General features: G+C 40.2%; 1 protein-coding gene across 1 annotated transcript in view; it reads right to left on the bottom strand.

Annotated features, from left to right (window-relative positions):
* LOC124049449 (cadherin-20-like) overlaps positions 1-17,279 on the bottom strand; it is a 68,393-nt gene extending 51,114 nt beyond the window's left edge. The window contains exons 1-2 of the mRNA XM_046371104.1: positions 17,165-17,279; positions 16,760-17,037 (exon numbers count right to left, since the gene is read on the bottom strand). The gene's annotated coding sequence lies outside the window, so the exon portion shown is untranslated. The remainder of the gene's footprint in view (positions 1-16,759; positions 17,038-17,164) is intronic.
* Between the last annotated feature and the right edge of the window lie 7,541 nt (positions 17,280-24,820).

The following is a 24,820-nucleotide window of genomic DNA, read 5'->3' as shown; positions in this document are numbered from 1 at the left end:
TACTGACCATGTGCACTGGGTTGACATGTTTTCCAATATTTATTACTTATTATGGAGTTAAAGCAAGATTCACCAACATTTCTCCTCACTAAATGTGTCCTGGACTCCATCCATTAGTAGTTATCACCCCAATCACTCCAGCAAAAGGGAGGCAATCTCCTGAACAGTGAGGAGGGGGTTAGAAGGGTATGGTGCAGAAAGAGGGCAGAGGTTGGTATGAGGGGATGAGCTCCCCTTCCACAGGGTTAAGAGAGGCAAGACATGCTCCACACAGAAAATCACTCACCTTCCTTGTGCAGACTAAATCAGAAACTGCTGCCACCCCATCCATCTCTCTTGGTTGGCACTATATGTGTTGATACTCCAGTGTTCGACTGCACACGGATGTGCATGCCTTCTTGTGCATTTGTGCTGTGTGCCATCGAAAAGAAAAAAAAGGGGAGTGGGATGATGAAGAGTCTTAAAAGCCTTAAGCTTTTCTTCCTGTCTCTTGAAATCCACAGCTTCCATGAATCACCATCAGTGCTGTTTTTGGCTCGATTACTTTTCTGTCAGTGCTCCACAACTTATTTAACTCGTGTGGTTTACACTGATGGTCAGTGTAAAAATAAATAACTAGCAATTGTCAATTAGCATTCTTGTTACTTCAATTTGACAATATTTGCTAGATGGATAAATCTTATTAACATCAAAATAACTGGGATTACTTTTCATCTCCACGAATCTATTAATAATTCTATTTGCAACCACCAGAATCTGGCACTGTTTCTGTTCTGTTCTTTCACATCTCATCCAGGTGCAAAGTCTATCCTGCTACAAAGCCTTTCTAATGTGTGATTAAAATGAATCAAGCCTTTGGTTAAGTGTAGGCATACACACTATGCACTTAAGTTTAGGAAAAGATCAGTGACATTTGTGGGGCAACAATCTTATTGGATAAAGATATGGCTTATTGCTCACCCTTATGGAGAGGAGTCAATCATATATATATATATATATATATATATATATATATATATATATATATATAATGTTATATTGAGAAACCTTCAAAAGTTACCACCACTTGCGTTGATTGCATGAGCTTCCATTGGTTTAGAAGAGTTTCAAGGTGTATTATAACCGCATCTGTAATATGCAGGTCGTTTGATGCCACTCATAGAAGTCAGTCACATTAATCAATTGGTGTTGGCTTTTTGTGAGATGTGAGACTCAGAACGTTCCACCCAAACCAAGTTCCCAGCCATTAAATGTTTTGACACTACACCTCCATTAAAAGCCAGGATATCAGTCAAATCAGAGTCCTAAAGGAGAAAAAAAAAAGGATGTTCTAAAGTGTGTTCATTCCTAGGTGTCAGTTTCACATCCAGTAATTGTCAGGGAGATCATACTTAAAGAAGGAGAAGGCAGGGAAAAAATAGCTTGCTCAAAAACATGGCAGATTTAATTTGTTTGCATGGATGAAAACTGGCTAGTGAAGAAAACAAACGGCAGTTACATGGGCCGATGTTACCAATTTGTCAGGGGAAGATTGAGGAGCCAGTCCCGAGATAGCTCACATCTCCATAAATCATGTTGACAATTGACTTGAACTGCAAGAGGAGGAGGTCTCCCATAAAGTGAGTCTGAACAGACACTGATATAGGATGTGTCTCTCCCTCTGCCCAGAAATAGAACGACATCTTGATGCATTGAGGATGGCCCGTTATGGATGACTGAAACACTGTCCACACACTCATTTAAACCGGTAATCTGTGAATTGTTTTTACTGAACGTTGGCGCCATCTTTGGTGGCATGTTGCCATTACTTTTGAGTTTCTTCAGGATCCTTTTAGATGATGACTTATCAAACTGAGTTGGGGGGACTCTTGCATTTGCTGTTGGAGATTTACTTTTTGTAGATATCAACCTGAATCCAGCCAATAAAACAAAACAACGGGCTTCACCTTTAGTTTTACATTATAATCTGAGTTCAACATATAGTATGCATGCAAATTACCATGTTGCTTCATAGTGACATATATGCAGTAATTGCAAGCATCAAAAGGTAAATGATAAATGCTCTTTCAAATTGAATGTAACACATTTTAGTCTTAATGTGAGATCCTGCTGCCTAAAGTCAGCTTTGAAAAAAAAGCTACTTATATTGGAGGACGGTACTTTCACATTATGATGACATGGGTTGTGCTTAATGTAAGATGCTTTGGACCAAAACAGTGGCTTGGAAATATGAACCAATTTGTCTGAATCCAGTGACAAAGAGACAAAACAGTCAACACACTGGAATGGACAGTCTGTGTGCAGTGAGTGTGCACACAAATAATACAACAGTACAGACCGCGAGATGAAAGTGTATGTATTTTCTGCATAATCCAACACTATCTTCTCATGATATTGCTGCCACTTTGACAAGGAAAGCATTATGTGAATGTACCAAGAATTAGTACTACAGTAAGCGTGACAGCAGACATTCTGGATTAAGACTTTAGCACTGTGTAAAAACCTGTTGCCCCTTTAATTTTAAGACTGTCGTGTTGGCACAGCCGCAGTACCAATGCAGCCTTTGGTTGTTAGTAGCTGAACTCGGCTGCAGTGCAAATGGTCATCTGCACTACGCTGGCCAATTAAATACGTTCAAGCCCGCGTTCCTTTGTGGATAGCTGTAAATGTTTTGGTCTTCAGACTCATTGCCCTATTCCTTAAACTGGGTCATATTTCATATTCTAATCTCAGCATCAACACCAACTCTAGAATATTTAAAACGCAGTGTAGTTGAAGGAAGGGCCAGCCCTAATTATAATCCACTTACCACACCCCTAATTCCTGGAAATGCTTAATGTGCCTATTGAGCCTTACCAGATGACAATAAGTAAAGCTAAATCTGTTCTTCTGGCTGTCAGAAGTGCCCTCCTCCTCCTCTATCTGGTCTGATCTCTTTCTCATCTCACAGCTTCTCGTCTTGCCCTTGTGCTTTCTTTGCTGTAATACAGAAGCAGACGCAAGGCAGACTAAATAAATAAGATTTAAATAGTTAAACTATTTCAGAATTATTTATACTACTGTATGAGTCACAACCTGTTGATAAGATCCAGCCTTACTCTGTTATATGAAACAGTAATTTGATTCCACTAGGGAACCTGTTTTCTAATGCATAACTTGCAACAGTAGTTGTAGTAGTGACTATAGATGTGCCAAAAAATGTCACTTCTGCCTCTTGCGCTGTGTTTTTCTCTATAGGTCTATTACAACTGTGGCACCCAGTCAAGTGTGTAAGCTTCTGCCTCTCCCTCAATGCCTCTCTGTCGGTTGCTCAGAGAGCTGTGTTTATGTGGGTTTCACCAGATGTTGATTCAACCGTTGAACAGATGACAGACTTAGCCAGCAGCTGAGGAGACAAATCCACAGCTCAACACTCAGCAGCCTTGCACCTCACTTTTGTCCTGCCTTCTTTGTTTACATACGTCTGTCTCTGCTTTCTCTTTCTTACTCACACTATATCAGTGTCGTGACATTTTTTTTTCCTTGTTTCAGTCTGGTAGATTTGTGTGGATTGTCTACGAACACACAAACAGACTATCTTCTTTAGTGTTTAAATACTGTAACGCTGTAAAATTGCAAATAATGATTTCAAAAATGTGCAGTGAATGCTGCTAAGTAATCCTGTATGAAGCTGTGTAATTGTAGAGCAGAGAATAAATTGTTGCTATAGTGTTTTCCTCAGAAGGGGTCATTCACTTCAGTTGCTCTATAAACATTCAGCCATAAAAACAAATCCGTCCGCCAACGCCAAATGTGTAAAGCTGTCAATGTTGAAATGGCAGATTAGAGTGTCCACCAAGCACATAAAACATGACTCCTAAGGGTTGAACTGCTTTTTCACATAAGGATTCTCTCCTGATTATGTGTGCTTCAAATTCCCGACACAAAACAAGCCAACAAAAAAAGGGAAAAACTATTGTTTTCATGTGTATATTATTGTGTGCAGTTTTGGTTGATTTGCCCAGCAGAGAATGCACAGTATAAACATTGCAAGAATTCAATGTTTTGGTGATGTGAGGTTTCCAAATCTTAAACCATAAACCCATCCAACTGATTCTCCGATTGTAGCCTGCTTGTCTCTGATGATATCTCATCTTTGTAATAAGATGTTGTCACTCACAAAAAGCTCATCCTAAATCGCTTAAATGCAGAGTTCTGCAGAGTGCTGGTTGTCAGCAAGATGGCCAGACATTAAAACATTTCCAACTGACAACATTTTAGTAGTTTTAAGTCTTGGTCATTTTGCCGCTGTACCTCGTAACAGAATTAAGCATTTTAGTCATTGTATGTCTGGATTCTATGTAATCAGAGACACTGTTCTCTTCTTAGCTAATGTTAGCCACAGACCCACCCCACCCCGCCACCCTAGCGCCCCCCTCCGCCACTCCACTATCTACCCAAAACACTGTAAACCTCATTTGACAGTGTATTTCTTTTATACATGTATTTGTCTAATGTGGTACACATAAACATCCCAACCATGCTGGTGACTGAGCAAGTCAACATTTTCAGCCTTCTGAAGCATCATAGTGAGAAAAATCCATTGTAAGATAGAGACCAATTTCCAGACAACAGCGGGTTCAGTAGACCATAATGCTACATAGCTACAGGACATGGGCGCACTACATGACTCCCTTTTCTCTTGACTGTTGCTCACACATAACCCACAGCAGCGTACGACATGTTGTCTGGCACTTTTCAAAGATGTATTCTGGGAAATGTCAAAAATGACAAACTGATGTTGACATACACAAGCCAGGAAGCGGGGAAGTGAGTTTACTTAGAAAATAAAGGACCTCAACCACACACCTGGAATGCTCTGAACTTCTCAAATTACTATCTTACAAAGAAAGTGTGCAGTTTCCCTTCATCAGATGCAAGTCTGTGTATTCCTAACTCAGGAAAACAAACCCCTAACCCTGCTCATTTGCCTTGAAATAAATCCAAGAGTGGGAACTGAGAGGGTGTATGCATTATGAATGTATTCCTATTCTTGCATGTGCCCTGTGCAGCCTCTCTTCTCCTTGTTCTTAATTCGTGTCTGGCTCTTCAAATATTTAAAGGTAGGACTTAAGAATTGAAGTGACTGCAAACATGGATCCCTGGGAGCATTTGACAAGGCTGGGTAGGTTGTTGTACAAGACAGGCACTTACTCAAACATATGGCCACAAGAGCTTGCAACTGAAGTTAAGAAAGGAAGCCAAACCATTGTACTTTTGTCCCCGACTGACTCCACTTCAATCATATATTCACACAATTAATTTTTTGGGAACTGTTCTCTTGAATAATGAATGTAAAGCAGTAAACACTGATTTGGCTGATTTGGTAATTTGAATAAAATGTCCAGACATTAAGCTAAAGTCGGGATAGTACAGCAGGGTATTGTTTCACATTTTAATGACATATTTTAGTTATTATGACATATTTTTTGTGCAGTACTAGATGCACAATTATTCTGTTTGAACAAGAAGCCTTTCAATGACATTTGTCAGGTTTTTGACAGGCAACTTTTGTGTTATTTCACAAAATTATAAAAAAGGAAAAGGTTAGACAGTTAGAAGCTAGCTGCTAAACATGGTGGATCATTTGGCTATTGTAGAGACATATACTTCCCTAATTTAAGTGCAAAACGTTTATTGCACTTAAATTATAAGGTGCACAAAAACTAAAATCCAAACAAATGCTAATGTTGATTAAATAAGCAACTGCTAACATCTTAGCCTCATATAATATGTTGATATTGTGTTAATTTGTAACTGTCCAAACGTCAGTTAGTGCTGATTTAAATGATGAAGAGTTTGAAAAGATGAAAGAAAAGTGAAGACAGAACATTTGTCATGTGGCCAAACAAGACTCCAACTGAATCAAACATTAGTATATTTGTTATGTTTTATGTATGTATTTGCTGTCCTGCTGCCCTAAGTGGACAAAAAAATCAATTAACAATATTTGGAATTATATGAAGCCCCATATTATACAAATATGGTCATTTAAATGCAGTTGAAATAATGATTTTATGTAACTTAACTCTAAAAAACCCCTCCATTTATGAATAAATTCAATTTTGACCTCAGCGTCTCGACGGTTTTTAACCTGCAAATGATCAAAACCATGCTTACTTGGAAAATGGTGAGACACTTTAATCTCCTCAGGAGACGTGCAAAACTCTGAATACAGTCGGAAGAGTAACTGATTATCCCATTTCACTGGGAATTCCTATAGACAGCTGATGCCGAACTCGGCTGTGGTTAGGTTCTCACTTCACTCCTCCTCTACATCTTCAATTCTGTCTCATCTATTGATAAACACTCATCAGCTGAAAAAGAGGACACGGGGGGGAAGGTAGGATGGGTGTTGAAATGAGTTTCTAGGGAGGTAATCACTGCAGTTGAGGGGTATCTCTTTTGAACTGATGCAGAGTAAGATCAAACAGCTCATCTGTGTTTGTGTGTTGGAGTAGGTGCCCCACCCTACCACTCCCACCCATCGCTGCAACAAGGCGTGAGTGAAACAGCATGCATGAACACAAGGGACTTTTGCTTAGTGTGAGCAAATAAATAGGTTCTGACTGGAGCTCTTTCAGCAGCCTCTGCGACATGCATCATTCAGCAAGAAAATATAAGCAATTTCATCTTGAATCCCGTTTTAAGGCTAGTACTTAAAATCAAGAAATTCCCTGCGAAATAACAGCAAAAATTTAGCTCAGGCAGAATAATTGAACAAAAATCTGAACAAAAATTATGATTGAATGTGTTGAGCATATTCTTCCTTATATCCAATTTCAATGTTTCAAAACATTTAGATTTGCACAGAGTTTGTTTCTGTATACGGGGCAAAAGTGTAGTGTAAGATTTATTTTTTCACCTCAAACAACTAACAATTGTGGCCTTTTTTGCAGCAGGGAAGAAACAGATGTGAGACTTTTCTTATCTGTCTTCTTCGTCTACATGACTCTTGTTCTATCGATCGGGTGCTTCGGGATATGGAAGAAAAATAATGTTTGAGGAAAGCTCAGATAAAAGTTTTACAGCCAATCAGAAAGCAAACTGTATCTTACAGTGCAATATGTCTTCAAACCTTGAGTCACATTTCCTCCAAGACAAAAAAAAAAAAAAAAAAAAATTCACTAAACTTCCATCAGATGACTGTCATGGCGTGACGCTCTCACTTCCCTCACAGCTGTCTAAGATGCAGGCGATACCTGCAGGGCCCCTGTGAAATGTGAAACATATGCGGGTATATGTGTTTGTGTGTATAAGCAGAACCAGTGTTCAGCACTTGAACTTGGGCTTCTCTTTTTTCTTTTTTTTTTTTATATGTGACAGGCTGCCACAGACCCATATCACTGAACGCACTACACCTGTTGGGATGAATTTGACACCTGGAAATAATGGATTTTAGATAAAAGGGGAGAGTGCGCACACAAAACTTTTTCCAGAGGTCATATTTCACAAGCAATCTGTGCAATGCAAACACACCCACCTTCCAGCCCCCACACGCTTGCATTCACAGGTCACAGACAAAGAAATACGTACACACACACACACTCCAGTTGCAGGTTTCACGTCAAGCCTGCATGAAAAGAAACCAGCTACAGTTGCTGCATGAGAACAAAGATGATCTCAGAAAACACATTTTAGACTTTTTTTTTTTTTGACTTAATGGAGAGATCGGCAATGAGCCAAGGAAGAACTGATTGCTTTTTTTTTTGTTAAGAGCGCCACAAAGAGGTCATTTTTAAGGAACTGTATGTTTTCACTTATCACTGCTGACATCCTGTAGCAAAATTCTTTTAACCTGAATGCCTGGGATCAATACAAATATATCAGCATAGGCCATGCCAGTTTCCATAAAACAGATTTACCACCAAATCCTTTATGCCACTTCTGCTACAAACTTGAAATTTGATATGTAACCTCAATTTCCCTACAGTAAAATATTAACTTTTGATTATGCAGTGCAATTACAGCCCCAAATTTGTGGCCACAGTGTGCTCAAGTCAGTAACCTCCTGGCTCCTCTTGACCAATTTGTCACTGGGGTCTCTATGAGTGTATATTCAACATTTCATAAACACTGACAGTCAAATTTGCGTAGACTCTCTATCAGCTCTGACTATGTGGTGTGTAAAGGCTGCTTGTGCATTTGCGCAGGGAAAAAAACGTTTTTGATGGAAGACAAAGGGCATAAGTTGCAAAATGCAAGAAAAAAATGCATTTATTGCTACTCTTTTTGACTTCAGTGCTTTGGCTCTAAAACTAAATATCCTTTAATTCTTATCTTTCTATCTTATTTAGGATGAATTAATAGCAGCAGCTGAGTGTTGTTAAGGGAAGTTGATTGTCTATATGAGGACGGTATGAAAAACTGGCAGTAGCCAAGAGGCCAATAATCAGTTCTGCACTGGAATTGTAGAAAGTTAAAAAAAAGAAAAGAAAAGAAAGAAAAGAAAAGGAAAAGGAAAAATCCACATATCACACTGTTGGGTTTCTTTTTTTACAGGGTCTAGTTATCCTTGGGTATATTTGGGAAGAGGTCTGACTGCTGTCCTTGGATCAGTAGTCAGTAGTCTGCGTATGTTGGGGTAGCTTTAGCACAGGTCTGTTTCGAATGAGGTCTAACGACCCATTAAGACCTCTAATGTGGGCTTGACAGAGGAATGAATTCTCCCTTTTGCAGCAACTCGGGAAATTAACATGCACAAATAACATAAACCACAGCAGGCTATAAAGACACAGAAAAAGATACTCTATAAAATCCTGAATAACATTAATTAACACTACAGATTCTGTTCAGATTATGTTACTGTCAAGGCTCGTCTAAAGAGCAGTGGACAGAGTGAGAAAAACAGAGAGCATCCTGATATTGTGTGCTGCAAAGTCAGGTCAGGTTTCCAGGTCAGATTTACGGTGGCTCATCCTCTCCATATAGGAGAAAAAAAAGTTGAGTGGAGCTCACAGACTCCAGAGACTATAACTCATTCCCCACTGCTCTCCATTTTATTTAGTCAGAGTACATTGGTGAGTGTTGGGCTCCTTTTTTTCGGGCCAATAAAATGTAATCACTGTCTGCCAAGACCAAGGTCAAACTGTACTCCTTATGCAGTGCGATGATTATTTTGGCCTTCGCTGAAGGTTGATTAGATGTTTATTTTTTGCCTATGCCTGTGAGATGAATTGTTAAAAAATTAAACAGAGTATGTTTGGTTTTGATGTAATTATAGTTAATAGTTTGCGCTTTTGTTTTAGGTGTTTCTCCTGCTGCTCTAATCCAGAGTGCGATAACTGAGTAGGTAGTATGTTTGAACAGGTTGACAGTGAGCACATTTGCTGTTCCATGGATTAAGCTGGTGACATTTCAGTGGGGGTTCAGTCTGTCTCCTTTATTGGCAGAGGTAGTCTGACATCATCCTGTTTACTTTTAGTCCTCCAATCCCATTGCAGAGTGCATGGTTTATACGTCCCCTCAGCTCTGAGGCCCAGCATTGGGCTGCGTGGGGATTTTGCAGTCGTCAAAACTGTTGCTCAAGTGATTCAGTTTTACTGGAGATACTGGGGACTAGAGCCCTTGAGTAGTGGAAGTCTCATCAACAGAAGTTCACAATACTGGATCATCACATGATTTCACGTAGACTTCAGATTCCAGTTTTAGGAAGTTCTTGGCAGGCAATTTGAAAGGACAAGTACTGAGTGCTGAAATGATTCCTTGAGTAACATGAGTAACTCAACTGCAGAAAAATCACTGTTACAAAGTTTTCTCATCAAAGCTTCATCGAACCCATATAATTCTATACAGCATACTGTATTTCACACAGATGATTATTGTTGAGACACAACTTTGTGGACACAGGACATCATGCAAAACTGATGGTGTGGATTGTAGAATGAAGAAGGAGAGAACAAATAGGAGTATAGGCAAGGTTTTAAGAAATCTACTGCAAGTAAGTGAAATTAAATTGTTATTGTCTTATGAACTACTCCCTTCTTTAATATATGATCATTTAAAATATATTCAAATTCAAAACAAGTTTACTGGCCCATTTCTTGCATGCAAAAGTTCTCTTTGGCTTGCTTCTGCTATTAAAAAGGCTACATTAAAACACATCAAATGTGGGCACTACATAAAATGTGTATAAAATATTTATACACATACACGCAAATATGTATATTTTATGTATATATTTTATTATGCACTTATATATCGGGAATTAATTCATTTAAGAAATCTCTAATAAACTCAAAGACCTGAATAACATAACAAACGGGTTGTGTCCTCTCCTCTGTTTGGTTGCTTGGTTGCTGTTTTGCTACATGGGGATGCTCCATCTCTCTCTCTCTGACTCACAGACGAGGAGTTAAAAAATTGTTGGTTTCTGGTTTAAGTCAGCAGGAGCAATCTTATTAGCACTGAAAATTACAACAACCAAAACATGTGAAGTAATCATATTAAAACACTGCATTTGCATTTTTTCACAAACAAAGACCACACCACTCGAAAGCTTCACGTTTGGTTTATTGAAAAAAGAAACAGTTAAAAGCTTGCAAAATCCAGGGAGTTGAGACCCAGGGTGCAGGGTGAGGGTGCTGTCTCATTGCAGGTCTTCAAGCTCAAGTGATTCGCCCTGTGGTTCTTGTGCTGAAAGAGAGGGAGAGAAAAAATATGAGAGGGAGAAAAGGGCAGAGAGGGAAGCTGGACACACCTCTATAGGTTAGAACTGGAGATTGCCTTGGAAGATTGTCTTTGTTCCACAACTTAAGCTGTGCAACTCAATTACTTGGGTTCATTAATGTATTTTTTTCTGATTCTGCAAAGTATGACAAGTGGGCAGAATTATTTACTGATGTGATATGAAGTTGTATAAACTTGTTCCATGTTCTTGTTTTTGAGATATCTCATGAATGGAAACATGTCTAGTATGTTTAACTTGTTCCCCAATACTGTGCATTCAATCATTAGGGGATTAGTTACTACGGAAAGTAAACTCAAATCACTCCACAGTGACCAGTAGCACAACTGATACTCCTGACCTGTGACATCACTGCAGTACTCTTGACCTGCAGGATCATTCATGCTCCATCACACAGTAGTCCTACAGCATCACATGCTCATTCACCACACAACACCCAGTGCAATTTACTAATATACAATAATAAGAGTAATTATGTAAAAGGATTAGCAAGTACACCATTGTCTGTTCAACCAACTAAATAATTTGGAAGTTCGTTTTAAATCACAAGCATAAGAGAACTATTTCGTGAACAATTTTTTGCTTTAACAAATTATTTAAACAAATTTTGAAATAGATAAACTGCGGTATACCAATCATGCATTTACTCCATTACAAGTATGGATACTGGCATATTTCACTCAGATGATGCTAGAACCTGTTAAAAAGTATGCTATCTGTACTGGATATTAATTTGAGTCGAGTACTCACTCAATATTGTTATGTAATACACTAATAAAATATGTGTTTATTACATGATTATACAATAGAGGGAATAAAATGTTTACAATTTAGGATTATTCCCCATTTAGCCTAGTATTTCTGGCTTTTTTTAAACTTACCAACGATTTTCATCTCACTTAGGTCCTCCAACTTTCCTCTCCCTTGACCATGAACTTAGAGTCAGTTGAGCTGCAACACAATATAGACAGTCAAGGCACATAGACACTCAAAGCACAAGTTAACTTTTAAAGTTAAGAAGTTTGAAATATGCACTCTACATCCATATCAATAGCAGTATCTCTGTTGTTTTTGTTGTGTATGTACTTTATTAAACTAGCTCATACTCAAAAATGGATATCCTCACTTCACCATGTCCAATCACCATTATACAATCTTTTACCAATGTTATATTTAACTGAAAAACAGCCCCATCCCAATACTTTTGTCTATATACTGTATATTATTGATTTGGACAAGTTGATAATACACAATCTGATTCCTTAAATGTCTTACCTTTTTTTAAGTTTATTCTGCCACAATGCTCGTATTTGCTGCTCCACAATCTGCCATTGCTGCAAAAGACTTTTGACAAATGTTATTTGCTAACTAATGCTGTCCATCAGCACCTGTAAATGAAACTTGCTGTTTCTGATTCCGTTGCAAAAAGATGGCAGAATTTGAAACAAGGACCTAACATGTATAACAAACCATAAACTAAATCTAAGCAACAGTCAGCAACATGTGCAGGAAAATTAGATACTATACTATAGTATAGACGGACTGATTCCCTACCTAGCTAGTTAAAATAGCCTGTCTAGCTACAATAGCCGAGGTTTGCAAACATATTAAATAATGGTATGGTAAATAATAAAAGAATGACTTACAGTACAGTGCTGCTTATTAAAGTGGCTAGGTTGCTGCAAATTGGGCTACTGCACTTTTTAAACAATGTGTAGCTATCTACTGTACTTCTCTATGATTGCTTATCTTGTGGTGGAAAAATCAAATCAGTGATCTAAGTTTGTTTTTTTTTATTGCAAAATTAACCAGAAATCATCTAATTACTGCACCAGTTTAATTCATGTAATCCTGTTTCGATATTTAAACCTTATGGTTCAAATGAGTCATGATTGGCTGAATCTGAACTGTAGTAAATTCTCATAATATACACAGACCTCATACTATCCACCCATTACATTGCCAAAAATCACAGATATTGTTTAAAAAAGTTTTTTTTTTTTTTTTTTCATCTGAGCCCTCCAGCACAAAGTTATGCCCTTGGTTACATTTCATCATCTGAACATAGCCTGGTTACGTGACCTTGATTCATTTTGATGACAAGCTGTTTCCTGCTAATCCCATTTGTTTTGTTTTTTTTAAAACAAACGTTAACATTTTATAACCACCTTCTTGTTACTTTTATCTTATTTCAAGCTCTACGCATATTTTTTTGCTCCTGACTGTATATATATTCCTCTGTGGTTAATTTAACTTCAGCACATTGCTGAGCTGATCTCTGCTTCATGTCACTTTATTCTTCGAGTGCTCATTGCTTGCAGAAACTCCAAAGGGGCAAACCAGCAACTGATAAAGTAATCAATCACAACAGTACGTTACCACGCAACAGTTACCAGGCAAGTCTGGTATGTGCTCTGATGAGACAGATAGCTCATCTTTTGGATCAGTTTCACTGTGAAATTGATTTTTACATGTGGCCTTGAACATTCAAAATTTCCCTCTCAAAACCTTGTCAGAGCAAGGGGAGAAAGACTTGGGAGAATCAATTCAAATTAATTTCAGAGATGAGGTGTTTCTGTCTGTTACTTTAAGCAACTCTCATTTTCAATAGACCTATTGCCTGAGAGTCAGCCCTGCAAAAAATGAAGTGAAAAAAATGATTACTTTCTTCAATCCGAGAGGGGATGGAATAATTCACTGTCTGAGCTTAGAATGAGTTGCAGGAGCAGCTTAATTAAATGAAAAACTGCTTGTACTGGTGCACGATCAAACTCGGGAATGGAGGAATTTGTTCTGACCAACATCTAAACATTGGCCCATGTACATGTATGAATTACACAGAAAAGAGCATGACTCTAGGCCTACTGCATATACACTAAGGGAAACCTGCTGTCTTTAACCATGAGAAGAAGGAGGAAACTGGTTAGTAAGTGTACTTCCATTCATTTCACCTTAGGATCATTTTCAATTTCGATTTAGAAGATCTAAATGGAAACAACTTAATTTTGTGCCAACAACAAAGTTTTTACACATGGGTGAGAGGGAAAAGTTAGTGTATCAGTATAATCAACTGAAACAGACTAAATCATGAAATACGTGAAGCATGTGACTTAATCATTCATATGCTCTACCACATCGATTTTTTATCGTATGAGGATTGACTGGCCCTCAATTAATTATATCATGGACCCAACTTCTAATATTCGCATAAGAGTAGCAGATAAAAATGGAAATGTTTGGAAATTTGATTTTAAATGGAAACTGGAATTATGAGCCGAATAGTAGCAGGTACAGATAAATAAACAGGCTACAGAAACTGGGATATTGCAGGTAGTGTAATATTCCTGTTGTCTGTTAAATACAAGTTGTTTCACTAGATTAAAAAACATGCACTAGAGGTGTGAGAAGAATCTCTCTTTTGCTGCACTTCCCAGCTGGTCCAAATGTTGCTTTTAACCTTGAGGTATGGCAGTAAAGCTGGAGAGAATCCAGCATTCAGTTTTTTCTACAGAGCATTTCCACACTGTTCAGTGTGGACAAACTGGTTAACAAAGTGATGGGTGAGTGTGAAACAAGCATGAAGCTCAGAAAATTGACCAAAAGTATGCATTGTAACCTTTTGCTTCTGTTGAAATGCCAGCAAGCCCCAAGGACAGTCAATCCATCAACAGTTCAGACAGATAAGTTACAGCTCCAACAAAAAGCTTCTCTCTGCTACAAAATATTATGGGGGTATTTTGTGTACAGAAAACATGCTTTGCATTTTGACACTCAGTATCCATTTCCTAAACTGTGCTTTTCCCCTGAAGCTGTATTTTTCCATCTTCAATCACCATGATGACCACTACAATAACCCTCCTTGGTATCAGATAACACTGGGAAACAAGCTGCATAATGATCTAATGAGCCCAAAAAGGTGTTTCAAAGGACCAAACGCTAATTAGAGGTTAACATGACACCAACCTCAGCTCAAGCGTAACATGGCAGGTGTACAAGTGCTAACACACCCCCACTGCTGCTGTCGCCTGCCCGGCATGGCTTATTGACATGACATTGTTTCCCAGACCACAACAATGCCGACAGGGTCCTTGTTATTCTGTGTGCTCTCAAAGGCTCCTCCTGGTAGCCCATAAAGCACCATCAGGCTCCAGGCCCTGCAGTCATTCAATTTAGAATTTACTGGGCTATTGATTTCACCACAAATGTGTCTCACATCTTGGAAACAATACAAAGCCTTTTACCAGCCTTTTACCTTTTAGGTAAAAAGCTGGTAAAAGGCCGGCTTTTTACCTAAAAGCCAGCTTTTTACCTTTTACCTTTAGGTAAAAAGCTGGTAAAAGGCTTTACCTTTTAGGTAAAAAGCTGGTGAAAGGCTTGGTTTTGGTCTTCAGTGTGGAGAAAAACATGAAACAAATAATCTGTGATATATACAAAAAAACATAATATATACAAAAACACTTTAAATCTAAGATTCTCCACCTTCAGTGATTTGCTTCCCTAATGAAAAAGTACTTTTGTATGTACTATGACCGCAGTGATCATGAGAAAACTGCACAAAATTATCAAATAATCGCATGCATTTTCATGTTACTTAGTCACAGAGAATTGCATCCTCAAAGTTTGCGGTTCGTGAAATGTATATTAAATAAAGTATATTCATTAATACAGCTTAGTGAAATAGACATAATCTCTGTATTTTTTTGATAATACTACTTTAAAAATTTGCATTAATAATTACTTGAGATGACAGAACTAATATGGGCTCCATTTTTGCCACGTTTGTCACAAGAAAAAATTTAATTTAACCAAGTAAAACAACATTGGTTCACCTAGTACAATACTACTAATAGCTAACCAGCTACTTGCTAACTTTGTCAGTGTCCCATTGTTGCTGAGCTTATAGTCTACATGTGGTTATCATATATATATACACACACACACGCACACACATAAAACATGCATCAAAATACTCTCTTTTCTTCTCCATTTAAAACATTTCAGTGTGATATTGAAACTGCAAAAGGGCAACATGTTGACCATCCCAAAACCTAGGCTGATAAACTAAGGGTTTGGGGCCAACCCTGCCAAAAGAAGCTCCTTTTGAAACAAACCTTCAAGAATCATAGCATATATGTATGCTATTCACTGCAGGGCTTTACAAAATAGGCCTACAACTGTTGATGCAACACGAGTTGTGCCGATTAAAGGGCCAACTGAGACTGCAATGAAAGTGAGAGGGGAGGAGCTGATGGGTAGAGTGAGTAGCGAGCGGAGAGAGAGCAGAGCAGGACTTCGGGGAGAAAAGAGATAGAGAGCGTCAGAGAGTAAGTGCGGCCAGGGGAGAGCTGATACTTAATGAATTCGGTCACAGCGCCGCACAATGAAATCTTTATCCATGGGGGATGAGGCAGGGGACTTGGCAGAGCCCTGGCGTATCTCGGCAAGGGTGAAAAAATAGAAATCCCACTGTCCCCTGTTGGCTCTCCCTCATGTCAGCTGCCTTGGTTACTGAGTTGGCTGCCAGCGAGCCCCTGCCAATCTAGTCTTCCATCCCTCCTCCTCCTATTCCTCTCTCTCTCTCTCTGTCTTTCTCAGTCCAACTCTCCTTCACACTCGTGTATCTTTTTCACTATCTGCTGCCCTCACATTCTAACTCTGTTTCTCTCACTGCTTCTACCCTTCAGATTTTTCTTTCTGTTCTCTGCTCTGTTAGAGCTTATCTTTTTGATAGGAACCATTGTACCCCCTTTCACTACCCTTTCCACTTTACATTGTTGTCACACTATTTTTACCCCATGAGACTCAGTTCTGTTGCTCCATAGTCAATAAACAATATTCATGATTGCTTAGTGATAAACAAGCATTAAAAGGCAGCATTTAAGGACTTACCTTGTAACAGGTTGTTCATATCATCATATGCAACAAATCATGACTTCACATTAACCCAGGTGTTAGTATCCAGATTCAGCTACAATCAGTTGGTACAGTTTGATCTTTACACAGAAATGTAAAACAAATAAATAAAAATCCTACCTTTTAAAGCCCTCAGCAGTAGTCTACAAGTGAAACTTCTCTTCCTTTGCAGTCAGTGCCATTTACGTCAGTTTTCTCACTTTTTTTTTTTTTTTTTTGTCTCTCCTTTAGGTGACGATCTCTATTTCTCGCTCTTTCCAGTGAAGGTTGATCACCAGGGTTTTTCAGAGAAGTCCAGCTGACCCCAGTGAAGAACAGAAACAGAGAGGAAAAAAAGAACAGGGAGCAAGAGCTGGCACCTCCTGATCAACTCCTTCCTTGCTGCTCCTCCTGGTGCTCTGGGTGAGAGGTGTGAGACAAAGTAATCTTCAGGTGAAAAGACAGACTTCCTCCCTCCCTCTCTCCCTCTCTCTCTCTCTCTCTCTCTCCCCCCGCCTCTCCCTCTGTTGCCGCTGCTCGCTTTACCTGCTCACAGCGTTGTGGACGAGCTCGCACGGCAGCTGCCTCTCCAGCTCTCCCTCTCGTGTCTGAGTGCCGTGCTGTTGCTCCATCCATACCCCTTGCTTCTCTGCCTCCTCTGCTCTATCTCTCCCGCCCTCCCTCCCTCCCTCACTCACTCCCTTCTTCGCTCCACGGCTCATGAATGTTTAGACACGGCAATTGTAGCTGAAAGGCTCTGAATTAACCCGCAGGATTCAAAATACACTCCGTTGCTTCACTCACTTTTCCCCAGTTTTTCTTTTGTTCTCGCTTTTGCTGTGACCCCTCTCACTGTGTATGTGACCCTCCTGAGTAGTACAATCAGTTCTTTTTAGGGGGAGTGATAGTCTATTAACTTTGTGGTCCCTGCTCTCCACAGCATTTTATCAACACACTGTCTGAAGGAGGGCTAGAAGATTATGGTCTAACATCCACTGTGAAATGTGCAATCAGGGAGACACCAGCCCATTTGATTAGAGTGCTGCAGACATGAACACACATTTTAAGAAAATTGGGTCATAAAATAATCATGAGCAAAACAAGAAATATGTATGATGAATAAGTGAATATTTACCGATCTACTCCCTCGGTTAATTAATGATTGACTGTCCTTAAACAAGTCTAATTGGAGCTAATTGAAGATATTGAGTCATTGGAAAACATAAAAAATCATTCGACAACAAAGAACTATTGGCAGGCTGAATATGTGTTTCCAGTGACCTCAGTGACTCTTGTTGCATGAATTCAGTCGTGTTCATATGTAACTGCACCAGAGTCAAGGCTCAAATCTGTCTGTCAAAGACAAGTCTTACTTCAAGTTAAGTCAAGCTTCCAACAGAAGAAGAAGAAGTGCAATTTCAAATCTTTATTTGCATGTCATGTCTCTGTGATTGTGATTTGGACTCAACTGCTATGATTACTGACAATTACATTTTAATTTCTAAACATAATCAAAATCAACTTTATTGGCCAATTATGTTGAGAAAAACAAGGGGATTTGGTTTTCAATAACTCAATATCCCCACACGCAATTCAGAAAGGAAGAACTTGTTAAAAGTTTTGCTCTTATTTACAATGTTCCACATGCTTTAGGGATCACATCCTGCAACTACTTTCCACAGGTGATAATATTGTCATGGTCACATTTGTGCATTAAGTGGTTTCCTTTGTGTTTTCCATGTTTCCCAGTGCTCTTCTATCTCTCTCTGTGGGTGTGGTCTCCTTCCTTCATTCTTCTTCACCTTCTGCACCTTTTTCTTACAGCACACCTGTCCTGCATCAGCCTTGTTAGTTTTGTTCTTCTCCTATTGTTTTTCCAGCCTATCAGATCTTTTTGTTTCCTCACCTCATTCACTTCATCTGTGTGTCTCCGCCCATCTCTCCACCTGCAACTCATTCCCTTGTTAGCTTAGTGTGTATTTTAGTTCAGTTTGAATTCAGCTCTTGTTGAGTCATTGACTTTCTGTTCTGTCCCGTTAGCATAAATTTGCTTTTCAGAGATTTTTTATTTCTATGTCCAAAACAAAGAAAAAAGAGAGGGTAAACCAAAACAGCAAGGCCAAAAGTCAGAAACCCAAAACAATGAGCTGAAAGTTGCTACAAAGATGTGCAAAACAGAGGGAAGATGCACTTAACTTTCAGGTTTTTATTATGGGAAGTCTGAGGTTATAGTTTAAATCCTGTCATGAAAATCTGCCATATAAACAACAGCCTATTAAGATATTGTGTGAAGACTTTAAAGTACCGTACATTGCCCAATAGCCAAATAAAACAATGATTACTGAGCAGTAACCTGCCTTAAGACTTTACAAAAACCAGTTGTACACTGCATTAGCTTGAAGCAAATGCTATAAAGGGAAAAAAAGGTTTAAAAAGCTTAAAAAATCTCAACTGTCTGGATATCTTGCAGAGTTAGATGGAAATTATTTAGAGGCTTTTACATGCTTTCCATGTCACATTTCTGTTTAGCCCAAAGGCTGATTCTGAAAGTTAAACTGTGCGATATTGGTGCCATGGAAGCCACGCTGTGACTAACACAGCTTGCCTTATGTTGATTTGACGTCACACACCTGTCTGGCAGGTGCACAGTGTGATCCATCAAGGATAAGGGAGAGAGAGTGTAACTTCAATACAAAACAACCTTTGAAATGTTTTTATTGTCCCTAATCTTTTATCAGCCATCCCCAGTCATGTGTAAGATCAATAAAAACAAGGTGCAAGTCTAGTCAGCCTAGTTGTTAATCAAGTGGGATATTTCTTGCCTTCATCAAAAAACAAGAACCTTTGAAACAAAAAAATCTTGGTTCAAATTATCTCCACAGCTATATCCTGATGAGATCCATGTGATTATGGCAACAAGCATGTCCTCTGTATCATGGCAAATTACTGCATAGCACACTGGCATAAACAAATTAAACAGTGTAACTGTAGTTCCGGACATTAAATGATGACTTAAAAATGTGTTTCCATGTGATTCAGCTGAGTAACATCAAGGCAGCTTATATTTTTAGTATAAACACAAAGCATCATGCTGGTATAAAGCTTAAACTGAGTACTTGGGAGAAAAAAAAAGAACAAGTTAGACACAGAATCTCCATTTGAAGAGTTCTTCTGGTTCCATAATGGTCTTTGGAGAAAGTAGTTTTCAGGTCTGGATTGGCCCACACACACAGCAAGTGTGTGTGATTGATTTCTTCGGTTTAACCCCAGGAGATGAGAAAGTTTGCATGTCTCACTCCCTAAACCTATAAATCACATCGATCAGCCAGATAATAAGGCCATGCCTACACATCCCTGGAGAGTGAGATGAGAAAACAATTAGAGGAGCATGGTAAACCTTCACAGACACCAACACAGGGAAGAAACAAAAGTAAGGCCTAGATAGACAATAAAAAAATCAAGGCCCGAAAGGCAAAATGAGGATGATGCTGGTATGAACTCTCAAAGGGGCAGAAACAGAACATGTCAGGGAAAGAAATCATTAGACACAGGGCAGAGCAAGTTTTGTTTCCCACATGTATCAATCAATTTAGGATTTTTTTTTTATTAAAGGCAGAAATTGACTTAAATGTGAATACATTTTTTTTATCCAAGAGATAGGAGTTTGGAGATCACAATCTCACACAAAATTTGGGGTTAAACTGATGACATCTTTATACCTGTCGGGTCTTATCCCTACTCCAGGTGGCTATTTTCTCAGCTGGAAGAACCCTAAGCTAATCAGGGCTTTATAGATAGTAAGGCAAAGGATGTCATTACGCCCTGTAATAGAGCCAGACTCTGAGACTGACGCAGCTATACAGACTGGTTAGTTGACCCACAGACATAACAGCTCTTAATTCAGCATATTAAGTCGGGTGCTCCCAGTTTTCATATTGACTGATAGGTATCTATGTACCCATAGCCAGAGTTTTTGTCCAGGATTTGGGTCACCGGGATCCCGTCCACAGCTGTCGCCCAAACCACATTGCACCGGCCCCTTCTGAACCCTCTTGCGGGTGGTGGGCCTACGGGAGAGTGGGCCCACGTCGCTTGTTCGGGCTGTACCCGGCCAGGTCCCGTGGGCAGAGACCTGGCCACCAGACGCTCGCCCAACCCCAGGCCTGGCTCCAGGGTGACGCCCTGGTAAGCATCTTCCATCATGGAAGCAGAAGCTGGGGACCCTGCGGAGGATCCATTCATTACCCAAGCCGAAGTCACTGAGGTAGTTGGGAAGTCTCTCAGTGGCAGAGCACCGGGAGTGGATGACATTCGTTCTGGGTACCTTAAGGCTCTGGATGTTGTGGGGCTGTCTTGGTTGACACGACTCTGCAGCATCACGTGGCAGTCGGGGACAGTGCCCTTGGACTGGAAGACCTGGGTGGTGGTCCCTCTTTTTAAGAAGGGGGACTAGAAGGTGTGTTCCAATTACAGAGAGATCACACTCCACAGTCTCCCCGGGAAAGTCAATGCCAGGGTACTGGAGAGGAGAATCCGGCCGATAGTTGAACCTCGGATCCAAGAGGAACAATGCGGTTTTCGTCCTGGTCGTGGAACACTGGACCAGCTCTATACCCTCCGCAGAGTACTTGAGGGTTCATGGGAGTTTGCCCAACCGGTCCACATGTGTTTTGTGGACTTGGAGAAGGCATTCGACCGTGTTCCACACAGCATCCTGTGAGAAGTGCTCCGGGAGTATGGGGTCCGGGGTCCTTTGCTAAGGGCTGTGCGGTCTCTGTACTCCTGGATGTTGTTGTGCATGTTGGCCTCCGGTAGGGCTGCCCTTTGTCACCGGTCCTGTTCATTATTTTTATGGACAGGATTTCTAGGCGCAGCCAGGGGCTGGAGGGTGTCTGGTTTGGGAACCAAAAGATTTCATCTCTGCTTTTTGCAGATGATGTTGTCCTGTTGGCTTCTTCAGGCCAGGACCTTCAGCGTGCGCTGGGGAGGTTTGCAGCCGAGTGCGAAGCAGCCGGGATGGGATTCAGCACCTCCAAATCTGAGGCCATGGTTCTCGACCGGAAAAAGGTGGTCTTCCCCCTCCAGGTTGGAGGAGAGTTCCTGCCTCAAGTGGAGGAGTTTAAGTATCTCGGGGTCTTGTTCACGAGTGAGGAAAGATGCGACAGCAGTAATGCGGCCATTGTGTCGGGGAGCTGAGCCGTAAGGTGAAGTTCTCAATTTACCAGTCAATCTACGTTCCTACCTTCACCTATGGTCATGAACTTTGGGTCATGACCGAAAGGGGATCGCGGATACAAGCGGCTGAAATGATCTTTCTTCGCAGGGTGGCAGGGCGCTCCCTTAGGGACAGGGTGAGGAGCTCTGTCACTCGAGAGGAGCTTCGAGTAGAGCCGCTGCTCCTCCACATCGAAAGGAGCCAGTTGAGGTGGCTCAGGCATGTGTTTCGGATGCCCCCTGGACGGCTTCCTGGGGAGGTGTTTCGGGCATGCCCACTGGGAGGAGGCCCCGAGGAAGACCCAGGACACGCTGGAGGGACTATGTCACTCAGCTGGTCTGGGAACGCCTTGGGGTTGAGCTGGAGGAAGTGTCTGGGGAGAGGGAAGTCTGGGCATCTCTGCTCAAGCTGCTGCCCCCGTGACCCAGTCCCGGATGAAGCGGAAGAAGATGAATAGATGGATGATAGGTATCTTTGTGTGATCGAGAACACACTGAATAATGAAGTGAAAATCAGTGCAATTATGAGGCAAATTTGTTCTGGTTCTAATGAACTCCTTTTAGTGTACAGTATTGAAAGATCCCCAAACCTCAGTGATGAATGTGATCAGTTACATATATCATAAGAAATAAATGTAAAGCTGAGTCAAAACACAGCTTCCTTTAAGAGTCCTGCTAAATCCAGAATTGCACTTATAGCCTTGATCTCATTCATGTTTCAAGGCAGCTGATGAACCCACATGACCACCGAGATCAGAAAGCAGTTCAGATCAGATGTGTCCATTCAATTGATTTCTTTCTCCTTTGAGTTAATGCAGATGTAAAAAGAGTGGAAGGTTATTAAATGAGATCCCAGCATGCTCTCCCAATCTTTTATACTTTAATTTTTGCTTTAGTCCACTGCATGGATACAACAGTCATATGATGGGAGAAATCTGGCCGTGCCAGATTCACTCTGCATGTAGCGGCTGATGGCCAGAGCAACCATTAGTGAGAACTGACAGGTCTCTGTGAAGCATCAATGGGAGATAATGAGAAAAAACAGTCAAGCAAACAAAAAGGAAGAAAAATACTGCATGAAGTCTATTCTGCCATTCTGGACCAATGGTCAATTTCATGTGTGAATGACTGGTAGAGAATGACAACGACAGCTTCCTAATTGTCAGCTATATTTCTTTCTTGTGACAGTTGCCTATTTTGTGACTAGCTGGCGGTCTGACAGTGGCTTTTGGACTGTAGTCATGCAAACTGCCATTTCTGTTGTGATGGACATGTGCAGTGGCTGCTCGTCCTGCCTGTCTGATTCATGATTCCGCTTTTGTTACTGTAAGAAGCATCTATTCAGTTAAAAAAAAGAGAAAAAAACCTGGACCTGTCAAACCAAGCTCTACACTGGGTGAGAAGGCTTTTGCTTTGACTCTAGCAGAATAAAAAGCGAAATGAATAAAAAGTTTTAAATGCATATCAAATTACAGCAGGAGCATTTAGCAAGTTGAGGAATGGTTGCACAAGTTTAATGCTATAGTAAAAATGTTTCCCTGACCAGAGATGCTTATTATCTTACCAAGTTATGAAGTGGATGTTCTCCGAGCATTTGAAATTAGAGAGATGAGAAGAGAGTCACAGCTACATAGTCAGAAGATCAAAATAGTTGTGTAGCCCAAGAAACAACTGACCCACCAGGGCTATATATGGCAGATTAGATTTGGGAGCCTTACATTTCTCTATATTGAATCAGCGCTGCACTGCAAACACAACTGTCACATAAAGCTTGTCATAGTTTGGAAGACCAAACAAGACATCGTGGTGAGCGACCACGCAGCTGCTGTAAATTGTTGATATGGTCCAGCTGCAAAACAACAGTGGCACAAATTATTCAAATGACAAACCAAACTTCACTGAAAAGGTTTCTGTAATCTGTGAACAACATGCAATATTGATGTGTTTTTGGTTTCTCACCATCTTGAACCAGCAGAGGAGAGAACAAAAGGGCTTGACCAGTTTCTTTCCAGACAGTTAGTTACCATTCTCAGTTCCCATGTTCCAGCGAATTGTCTAGTATTGGCCTGATGAATAATTTGGGAGGAGAACCGAACAGAGGCGGATGCTACAGAGGAGTTCTGCATGGACGACTCTGAGGAGGATCAGAGAAAACCAGATTCGATGTGATACGAGCTGAAGTTTTGGCGGATTTGATCCTGACCTGATTCTACAGTTTGTCAGCTGATGTTCAGCGTTCTGTCTTGCAAACCTGATACACAATAACCTGCCAGTCAACAAGCAAATAAACCGGATTGTCTTTTTTTCTTCAGCCAAATTCTGTCAGTCTGCTCCAAGTATCTCAGCATGACTGAACGAATGTGTGTTTCTGCTTCAGTGTGTTTGTGTATTTATTTATATGATGGACCCCTGGCAGAGGCTGCTGTGTCTCACCGCAGGGACCATCTCTATCTTCTACAGTGATGAGATGTGTGAAATGTGAGATGCCACGCAGAGTGATCCACTCATGCTGTGCATATGAGGATGCAAATCAAATCCAATATCTGAAATTTTATTGGAATAAATGTTGCATGATGGATCTGATATACTGAATGTTACAGCCAACCACAGCAGATGGGGGGAAAAGTCCGGAAAAAAATGATTTCAAAATCAAACCTTTCTCTGCATTTGTAGTCTATTCAGACTGCAAAAGACAGGACTGTAAATTTCACCCTTCATATCCGTGTAGATTCCTTTGATAGGAGGCATCACATACTGGTCATGTTGACTGATTTACTCACATTTGGATTCTGAAGAGCTCAAAACTCAGGAAACAATCACTGCTTGTTGTTAGTAGAGGCCATAATATGCAAATGTGCAGCTTAAATTATGCATGAAGTGTCTGCATGGAGTGATCATCTCACTCATATTAACCTTTTCAACCCTGTAATTCAAGCGCTTGTTATGTAGCCAATTATTGCTTGAGCCCTCATGTTTCTCAAAAGTGGC

This window comes from Scatophagus argus, chromosome 18 (assembly GCF_020382885.2).
Source record: "Scatophagus argus isolate fScaArg1 chromosome 18, fScaArg1.pri, whole genome shotgun sequence".
NCBI lineage: Eukaryota > Metazoa > Chordata > Actinopteri > Scatophagidae > Scatophagus > Scatophagus argus.
This window is presented reverse-complemented; position numbering and strand designations above follow the sequence as displayed.